This window comes from Triticum dicoccoides, chromosome 7A (assembly GCF_002162155.2).
Source record: "Triticum dicoccoides isolate Atlit2015 ecotype Zavitan chromosome 7A, WEW_v2.0, whole genome shotgun sequence".
In the NCBI taxonomy this organism is placed as follows: Eukaryota; Viridiplantae; Streptophyta; class Magnoliopsida; order Poales; family Poaceae; genus Triticum; species Triticum dicoccoides.
In genome coordinates, this window is record NC_041392.1 from 414,634,970 (window position 1) to 414,644,718 (window position 9,749).

The window sequence follows — 9,749 nt, forward strand, 5'->3', positions numbered from 1 at the left end:
CCAACAAACCATTTTCATTGGGTGTGTAACCATATAAGGTTTTATTCATGTAAACAGAACAACAATTTATTCTCTTACTTAAATGAATAACCGTATTGCAATAAACATGATCAAATCATATTCATGCTCAACGCAAACACCAAATAACACTTATTTAGGTTCAACACTAATACCGAAAGTATAGGGAGTGTGCGATGATGATCATATCAATCTTGGAACCACTTCCAACACACATCGTCACTTCACCCTTAACTAGTCTCTGTTCATTCTGCAACTCCCGTTTCGAGTTACTACTCTTAGCAACTGAACCAGTATCAAATACCGAGGGGTTGCTACGAACAATAGTAAAATACACATCAATAATCCATATATCAAATATACCTTTGTTCACTTTGCCATCCTTCTTATCCGCCAAATACTTGGGGCAGTTCCGCTTCTAGTGACCAGTCCCTTTGCAGTAGAAGTACTTAGTCTCAGGCTTAGGACCAGACTTGGGCTTCTTCACTTGAGCAGCAACTTGCTTGCTGTTCTTCTTGAAGTTCCCCTTCTTCCCTTTGCCCTTTTCTTGAAACCAGTGGTCTTGTCTACCATCAACACTTGATATTTTTCTTGATTTCTACCTTCGTTGATTTCAGCATTACGAAGAGCTTGGGTATTGTTTCCGTTATCCCTTGCATATCATAGTTCATCACGAAGTTCTACTAACTTGGTGATGGTGACTAGAGAATTCTGTCAATCACTATCTTATCTGGAAGATTAACTCCCACTTTATTCAAGTGATTGTAGTACCCAGACAATCTGAGCACATGCTCACTGCTTGAGCTATTCTCCTCCATCTTTTAGCTATAGAACTTGTTGGAGACTTCATATCTCTCAACTCGGGTATTTGCTTGAAATATTAACTTCAACTTCTGGAACATCTCATATGGTCCATGACGTTCAAAACATCTTTGAAGTCCCGATTCTAAGCCGTTAACCATGGTGCACTAAACTATCAAGTAGTCATCATATTGAGCTAGCCAAACATTCAGAACGTCCGCATATGCTCCTGCAATAGGTCTGTCACCTAGAGGTGCATCAAGACATAATTCTTCTGTGCAGCAATGAGGATAATCCTCAGATCACGGATCCAATCCGCATCATTGCTACTAACATTTTTCAACTTAGTTTTCTCTAGGAACATATAAAAATTAAACGGGGTGCAACATCGCGAGCTATTGATCTACAACATAGATATGCTAATACTACCAGGACTAAGTTCATGATAAATTAAAGTTCAATTAATCATATTACTTAAGAACTCCCACTTAGATAGACATCCCTCTAATCTTCTAAGTGATCACGTGATCCATATCAACTAAACCATGTCCGATCATCACGTGAGATGGAGTAGTTTCGATGGTGAACATCACTATGTTGATCATATATACTATATGATTCACGCTCGACCTTTCAGTCTCCGTGTTCTGAGGCCATATCTGTTATATGCTAGGCTCGTCAAGTTTAACCTAAGTATTCCGCGTGTGCAAAACCGGCTTGCACCCGTTGTAGATGGACGTAGAGCTTATCACACCCGATCATCACGTGGTGTCTGGGCACGACGAACTTTGGCAACAGTGCATACTCAAGGAGAACACTTCTACCGTGAAAATTTTAGTAAGGGATCATCTTATAAGGCTACCGTCGAACTAAGAAAAATAAGATGCATAAAATATAAACACCATATGTGATCATAATATGTGACATGATATGGCCATGATCATCTTGCGCCTTTTATCTCCATGATCTCTATCGTCACTGGCATGACACCGTGACCTCCATCATCTTGATCTATATCAATGTGTCGTCACATGGTCGTCTCGCCAACTATTGCTCTTGCAACTATTGCTATCGCATAGCAATAAAGTAAAGCAATTGTTTGGCACTTGCATCTTATGCAACAAAAAGACAACCATAAGGCTTCTGCCAATTGCCGATAACTTCAACAAAACATGATCATCTCATACAACAACTTATATCTCATCACGTCTTGACCATATCACATCACAACATGCCCTGCAAAAACAAGTTAGACGTCCTCTACTTTGTTGTTGCAAATTTTACGTGGCTGCTACGGGCTGAGCAAGAACCGTTCATACCTACGCATCAAAACCACAACGATAGTTTGTCAAGTTAGTGTTGTTTTAACCTTCTCAAGGACCGGGCGTAGCCACACTCGGTTCAACTAAAGTTGGAGAAACTGACACCCGCTAGTCACCTATGTGCATAGCACGACAGTAAAACCAGTCTCGCGTAAACGTACGCGTAATGTCGGTCCGGGCCGCTTCATCCAACAATACCGCCGAACCAAAGTGTGACATGCTGGTAAGCAGTATGACTTATATCGCCCACAACTCACTTGTATTCTACTCGTGCATATTACATCTATGTATAAAACCTGGCTCGGATGCCACTGTTGGGGAGCGTAGCAATTTCAAAAATTCCCTATGCACACGCAAGATCATGGTGATGCATAGAAACGAGAGGGGAGAGTGTTGTCCACGTACCCTCGTAGAACGAAAGCGGAAGCATTAGCACAACGCGGTTGATGTAGTCGTACGTCTTCATGATCCGACCGATCAAGTACCGAACGCACGGCACCTCCGAGTTCTGCACACGTTCAACTCGATGACGTCCCTCGAACTCCGATCCAGCTGAGTGTTGAGGGAGAGTTTCGTCAGCACGACGGCGTGGTGACGATAATGATGTTCTACCGACGCAGGGCTTCGCCTAAGCACCGCTACGATATGATCGAGGTGGATTATGGTGGAGGGGGGCACCGCACACGGCTAAGAGATCAAGAGATCAATTGTTGTGTGTCTGGGGTGCCCCCTGCCCCCGTGTATAAAGGAGCAAGGGGGGAGGTGGCCGGCCTAGGAGGAGGGCGCGCCAAGGGGGGAGTCCTACTCCCACCGGGAGTAGGAGTCCTCCTTCCCTTGTTGGAGTAGGAGAGAAGGAAAGAGGGGGAGAGGAACAAGGAAAAGGGGGCTGCACCCCTTGTCCAATTCGGACCAGAGGGGGGGCGCGCGCCTCCTTCCTTTTGGCCTCTCTCCTCTATTCCCGTATGGCCCAATAAGGCCCATATACTCCCCGGCGAATTCCCGTAACTCTCCGGTACTCCGAAAAATACCCGAATCACTCGGAACCTTTCCGATGTCCGAATATAGTCGTCCAATATATTGATCTTTACGTCTCGACCATTTCGAGACTCATCGTCATGTCCCTGATCTCATCCGGGACTCCGAACTCCTTCGGTACATCAAAACACATAAACTCATAATATAACTGTCATCGAACTTTAAGCGTGCGGACCCTACGGGTTCGAGAACTATGTAGATATGACTGAGACACATCTCCGGTCAATAACCAATAGCGGAACCTGGATGCTCATATTGGCTCCTACATATTCTACGAAGATCTTTATCGGTCAAACTGCATAACAACATACGTTGTTCCCTTTGTCATTGGTATGTTACTTGCCTGAGATTCGATCGTCGGTATCTCAATACCTAGTTCAATCTCGTTACTGGCAAGTCTCTTTACTCGTTCCATAACACATCATCCTGCAACTAACTCATTAGTTGCAATGCTTGCAAGGCTTATAGTGATGTGCATTACCGAGTGGGCCCAGAGATACCTCTCCGACAATCGGAGTGACAAATCCTAATCTCGAAATACGCCAACCCAACAAGTACCTTCGGAGACACCTGTAGAGCACCTTTATAATCACCCAGTTACGTTGTGACCTTTGGTAGCACACAAAGTGTTCCTCCGATAAACGGGAGTTGCATAATCTCATAGTCATAGGAACATGTATAAGTCGTGAAGAAAGCAATAACAACAAACTAAACGATCAAGTGCTATGCTAACGGAATGGGTCAATTCAATCACATCATTCTCTAATGATGTGACCCCGTTAATCAAATGACAACTCATGTATATGGCTAGGAAACTTAACCATCTTTGATTCAACGAGCTAGTCAAGTAGAGGCATACTAGTGGCATACTGTTTGTCTATGTATTCACACATGTATTATGTTTCCGGTTAATACAATTCTAGCATGAATAATAAACATTTATCATGATATAAGGAAATAAATAATAACTTTATTATTGCCTCTAGGGCATATTTCCTTCACCCGTGGCCGCGACAGGGCGGCTAATGACGTCGCACACAAGTCAGCGCACGATTTACATGAAGACCTGCACAAAAAAGCCGGTATGGCCAGGTCCAGCTACGGATCTAGGAAGCGCTCTTTGGCATAGAATCATGGGCGCCCAAACGACTATACTGGCCGAATAACAGCTCCGAATCAAAACCAAACGCTACAACTGTCCGAAGAATGCCATGACACATCCAAATACAGGGGTTCCACGCACCCCCTATGCTTCACCTATGAGGTGCTGGATCATGAATTTCCAGAGGGATTCAAATCCATGAACATAGAGGCATACGAAGGAACGACAGACCCTGGGGTCTGGATTGAGGACTTTCTCGCGAAGATGATCTCCATGCCATCAAATACCTGCCCCTCAAGTTGAAAGGACCAGCTCGGCACTGGCTGAAAATACTCCACGAAAACTCAATTGGAAGCTGGGAAGAGCTTGAGGATGCTTTTAGGGCCAATTTTCAATGGACCTATGTCCGACCTCCGGACGCAGACGATTTAAGTCACATAATTCAATAGCCCGGAGAGTTAGCCCGAAAGCTTTGGAACAGATTTCTCACGAAGAAGAATCAAATTGTTGACTGCCCGGATGTCGAAGCCTTAGCGGCTTTCAAGCACAGTGTCCGGGACGAATGGCTCGCCAGACACCTCGGCCAGGAAAAACCGAGGACAATGACAGCCCTAACAAGCCTTATGACCCGCTTTTGCACGGGCGAAGACAGTTGGCTGGCCCGTAGCAGCACCAGCAACCCAGGCAAATCCAAAGTCAGGGATGGCAACGGGAAACCATGACGCAATAAAAGCAAGCGTCGAAAGAATGAAGACAGCACAGACAACACGGTGGTAAATGCCGGATTCAGGGGCTCTCGACCCAGTCAACGAAAAAAGTCATTTAAAGGCAGTAGAGATGGACCGTCCAGCCTAAACAAGATTCTAGACAGATTATGTCAGATTCATGGCACCTCTGACAAACTTCCAAATCACACCAACAGAGAATGCTGAGTCTTCAAGCTGGCCGGCAAGCTAAATGCTGAACACAAGGGGAGGGAGACACCAAGCGAAGATGAGGATGAGCCTCGCCAGCCGAACACTGGGCGACAGAAAAAATTCCCACCAAAGGTCAAAACAGTGAACATGATTTACGCAACTCACATACCGAAGAGGAGGCGCAAACATGCACTACGAGACGTATATATCATGGAGCCCGTCACCCCCAAGTTCAACCCTTGGTCGGCATGCCCGATCAATTTTGATCGCAGGGATCACCCGACTAGTACCCGGCACGGAGGATCGGCTGCCATGGTGTTAGACCCAATAATTGACAGATACCATCTCACCCGAGTCCTTATGGACGGCGGCAGTAGTCTTAATCTGATATATCAGGACACCATCCACAAAATGGGGATAGACCCGACAAGAATCAGCCAAAGCAATACTACCTTTAAAGGAGTAATACCAGGCCCAGAGGCCCGCTGGACGGGCTCTCTAGTACTAGAGGTTGTATTTGGTTCTCCCGACAACTTCTGAAGTGGAGAATTAACCTTTGACATCGCTCCATTCCGAAGCGGCCATCACACACTACTCGGAAGAACTGCCTTTGCTCGTTTTAATGCAGTACCGCATTACGCTTATCTTAAGCTTAAGATGCCCGGTCCACGTGGCATCATCATAGTTAGCGGAAACACAGAGCGTTCCTTACGTACGGAGGAATATGTGACGGCTCTAGCAGCCAATCACTGAATGGCCTCTCCAACCAGAATAAATGATCGGTTGTCAAGACCGCGGACACGGTTAGACGAGTCCGGTGCACCACTAGCTATAACAGCTTAGATAAACCTGAGATTGGGTCGATGGATATACCCCCATAGGTGGTGCTAGGGGCTTCCCGCATGTAAAAAGGGCTACAGTTCGGCTTGACCCTATTTAGATTGCATTTTAATGGTTCAGTAAGAATAACCAATTTTTTGCACGAAGACTTTCACCTGGGTTTTTCTCTTTTACAGATGATCATCGTGCTACACCCTTCCAGGATACGGCGCAACGGAGACATAGGCGTAGACGTGCGGCAGGGCCCCACTCAAAGGCTTCTTTTTAGATTAAGACCTTGTGTAAACCTTTTTTATTGTCTCTTGTTGCTTCACTCCCTCCGGATACTCAACACAACCGAAAGGGATGCTGGCGTTATTGGCATTTCGTCATGTCAGACTAATGCAAGTACCTGGAAATTCAGTGCTCATTATCGAGGGCGTTACTCAGCCCAATATATTTTGTAAAGTCCGAATACCTTAGGGAATGTTCGGCGTCGCGAGTTTGGCCTTATATGCATCAGCTCCGAATCATGTCTTTGGTCAATAGTTGGGTTTGCCTGGCTCCCGTGTTTTGCTACCTTACGTTCCGCTCTATCGGCTAAGGTGGCACCGGGAGAACTACTGCGATTGTACCCTGGTTCATCTGGATGAGCACGTTAGTAGAGAATGCCAAAAACTGACTGTCATGATAAAGCGTGAGACTGGTCAACCACTCGATGACTCAGCGGAATCTTCGCGATTCCTCCGCATTAACGAAGGGCCAGTTTTCCGGTCATGTATGTACGCGCACTGTATTCGGATGAGCGCGGAAGTACTAGGGGCTATATAGTAGCCCCACCGTCAAACTCCTATGACTATGTGAAAGTGTTAAAGCTATATAGTTCAATTGCCTTGTTCGCCGCACTATCACCTCCTTAATGGACCAAGACATTGGGTCAATTGTGAATACGCGCTTTTCTGAACACCCCCGCATTATATGTGTGGGGGCTGAAGCCGACCACTGCAAACTTTCAGGTTATATACATACATAAACGGCCACACATGAGGCATCATAATACTTTCAGGCAAAAGTATAAACACAGCCTTTATAATCCAAATAGCATTGTTTTTACAATTGGGATACATGTCACTCGAACATGATACTCTTCGAGCACTGAGCCTCTATTAAACGAGCGCCTTCTAGGACTTCTCCAAAATAGTGCTCAGTCGAGACCTGGCCTACGGCCGGATCCCGGGTTGCAATAGCAGTCGCCTCCATCTCTACCCAGTATGTCTTAACACGGGCAAGAGCCATCCACGCACCCGCTATGCACGCCGACCTCTTTAGTCGATATGCGGCACAGCACCAAGGAATCGTTGCACTAAACCAAAATAACTATTCCGCCTTGGTCCCTTCGGCCAAAGATGATCCACGACAGACCTCATGGCAAGTCCGGACAACCTATGGAGCTCGGCCCACTCGTCCATCTGTTCATTTAACAACAGCGGACGCGTTGGAGCACTGAACTGCGACCAGAACAACCTTTCCAGTTCATGATCTTTCTGATCTTTGAAAAACTCAGTCGCATCAGCAGCACTCATTGCCAAGTCCAAGTACGCATCTGCAGCACTCCATAATTGATCCAGAGGGGCATACTTTGGATCTCCGAACTTCGTCCGCAACAAAAAGGGCTTCCCAGCCGTGATATCTTCGGCTTGACGGAGCTCCTCCTTCGCCGCTCTGATTTTAGAGCGGGTTTCGTTGGCTGCTTCTACGGCTTTCTTCAGGTCAGCCACTTTTGCTTGGCTTTCCTTTTCAAGAAGCTCATATCGGCCGGCGGCATCTTTTAGCTCAACAGCCATCTTGGCTATTTTATCTTCACTCTAGCGATGAGCAGCCTGTTCGGCTCTTAACTCTTCGACCGCCTTTAGGGCGGCCGCATCACTTCTCCTAGCTTGTTCCTTGGCTCGGGCAAGTTCCGCCCGAAGGGTCTCCACGGCGGCAGCTCCATCTGCAGTCACAGCATATTGTAGATACTAGCATCATGCTCCTCTTAATATTTGTTGACCGCCCGAAAATACATACCCTGTGCCTCATCAAGCCGCTTGTTCACAAGCGCAATGTCGGCATCTGTCGCGTCAAGCTGCCGGCTCAGTCCGGCAAACTCAGCAGTCCGGCCAGCCACCGGACCCTCAGCCGCCTGCACATGAAAGCAGCGTGATCATTACCTAGGACTATGATCCTCTGTTTGCCACCTCTGGAGAGCAACCAGAGTCTCAGGGGCTACTATCTGTATAGAGCACACCTAGCGTGTGCGGTACCGTCTTGCAATATATATATATATATATATATATATATATATATATATATATATATATATATATATATATATATATATATTACTTTGCGTACCTCAAAGCCTCTTAGCAGGCTCGTAAAAGATTCATGCAACCCACTTTTGGCAGATGAAATCCTCTCAACCACCATACCCATTAAAGTATGATGCGCCTCTGAGATAGCCGCTTGATCCAAAAGACCCATCAATGCGTCCAGTTGTGCATCGGACAGTCCCGGACTCTTTCTGTTGCTCTCCTTAGGAGTCGAATACTCCGGACTTCGGGTGGCCGAAGGGTTACCTTCTGGCCTTGGCGGATCAGGAGAAATCCTCCGTGACGACACCTCAGGGCCGTCCACCCCAGGAGCCGAGGAGACAGGGGGAGGCGTTTCGCTCTCCATCATCTCCAGAAGAAGATCCCCAGAAGACGAACTCTGTCGAGAAGGGCTACGAGCCGGACTGCAAGATATATGTCTCGGTTATTGTCCTCCGAGATAAAGTAGGATATATTTACCAAAGTACTCTTGTTCACTTACAGCTCGCTGGAGGGCTGGCCCCCTTGCGGGCGCTGTGCGGTAAGGACGCCCTCCGGGGCAGGGCCCCCTGGCGAAGGTTTCTTCCCTCGTTTGGAAACCTTCGTTTCCGAGTCTTCAGAGGCGGTCCTTTTCCTTCCTTGGGGAGAGGGTATTTTAGATTCTTCTCCCAGATTATCCTCCTTCGCAGAGACACTAATTCCCCCGGTTTGGATGAGTAATGTGTGAAGCCCTCTTTCGGCTTCTTTATTCCTCCCTTTATCTTCCCCTCATGGCACTTGATAAGGTGCGTGCTCAAGCATCCTGGCTAGTACAGGATCCGGTGAGCCTTCGGGAAGGGGGGCCAAACACCTGATCCTCTCTGCCTTTCTTATCCAGTCCTGGCCGAGAGCGATTTTTTTCAGAATGATGTTGTGACAAATAAAAAAACAGCATGTTCGGCCGCAGAATTACTTACGTGGGTATCTAGATGGTTGTAGTTGAGACCCGCATCCTCGGTGGTGTCCGGACACTTTATTCGTGATCCGAAGAACATTCCATACATCTCTTCGAGTGTCACGCCAAAGAATTGTTGAATAGTTCACGGTCCTTCCGGGTTGAACTCCCACATACGGAGAGATCGACGTTGGCATGGCAGGACTCGATGAACTAGCATCACTTGCATTACCTTGACAAGACTGAAATCCCTCTTGAGGAGATCTCGGATGAGACTTTGCAATGTCAGCACGTCATTAACTGGCCCCCAGTCCAGCCCCTTGTTGACCCATGACGCCAGTTGTGGCGGGGGCCCCGAGCGGAAGGCGGGGGCAGCTGCCCATTTTGTACCTCGAGGAGCTGTGATGTAAAACCACTCCCGCTGCCATAAGTTGGACACCTCCGGGAAGG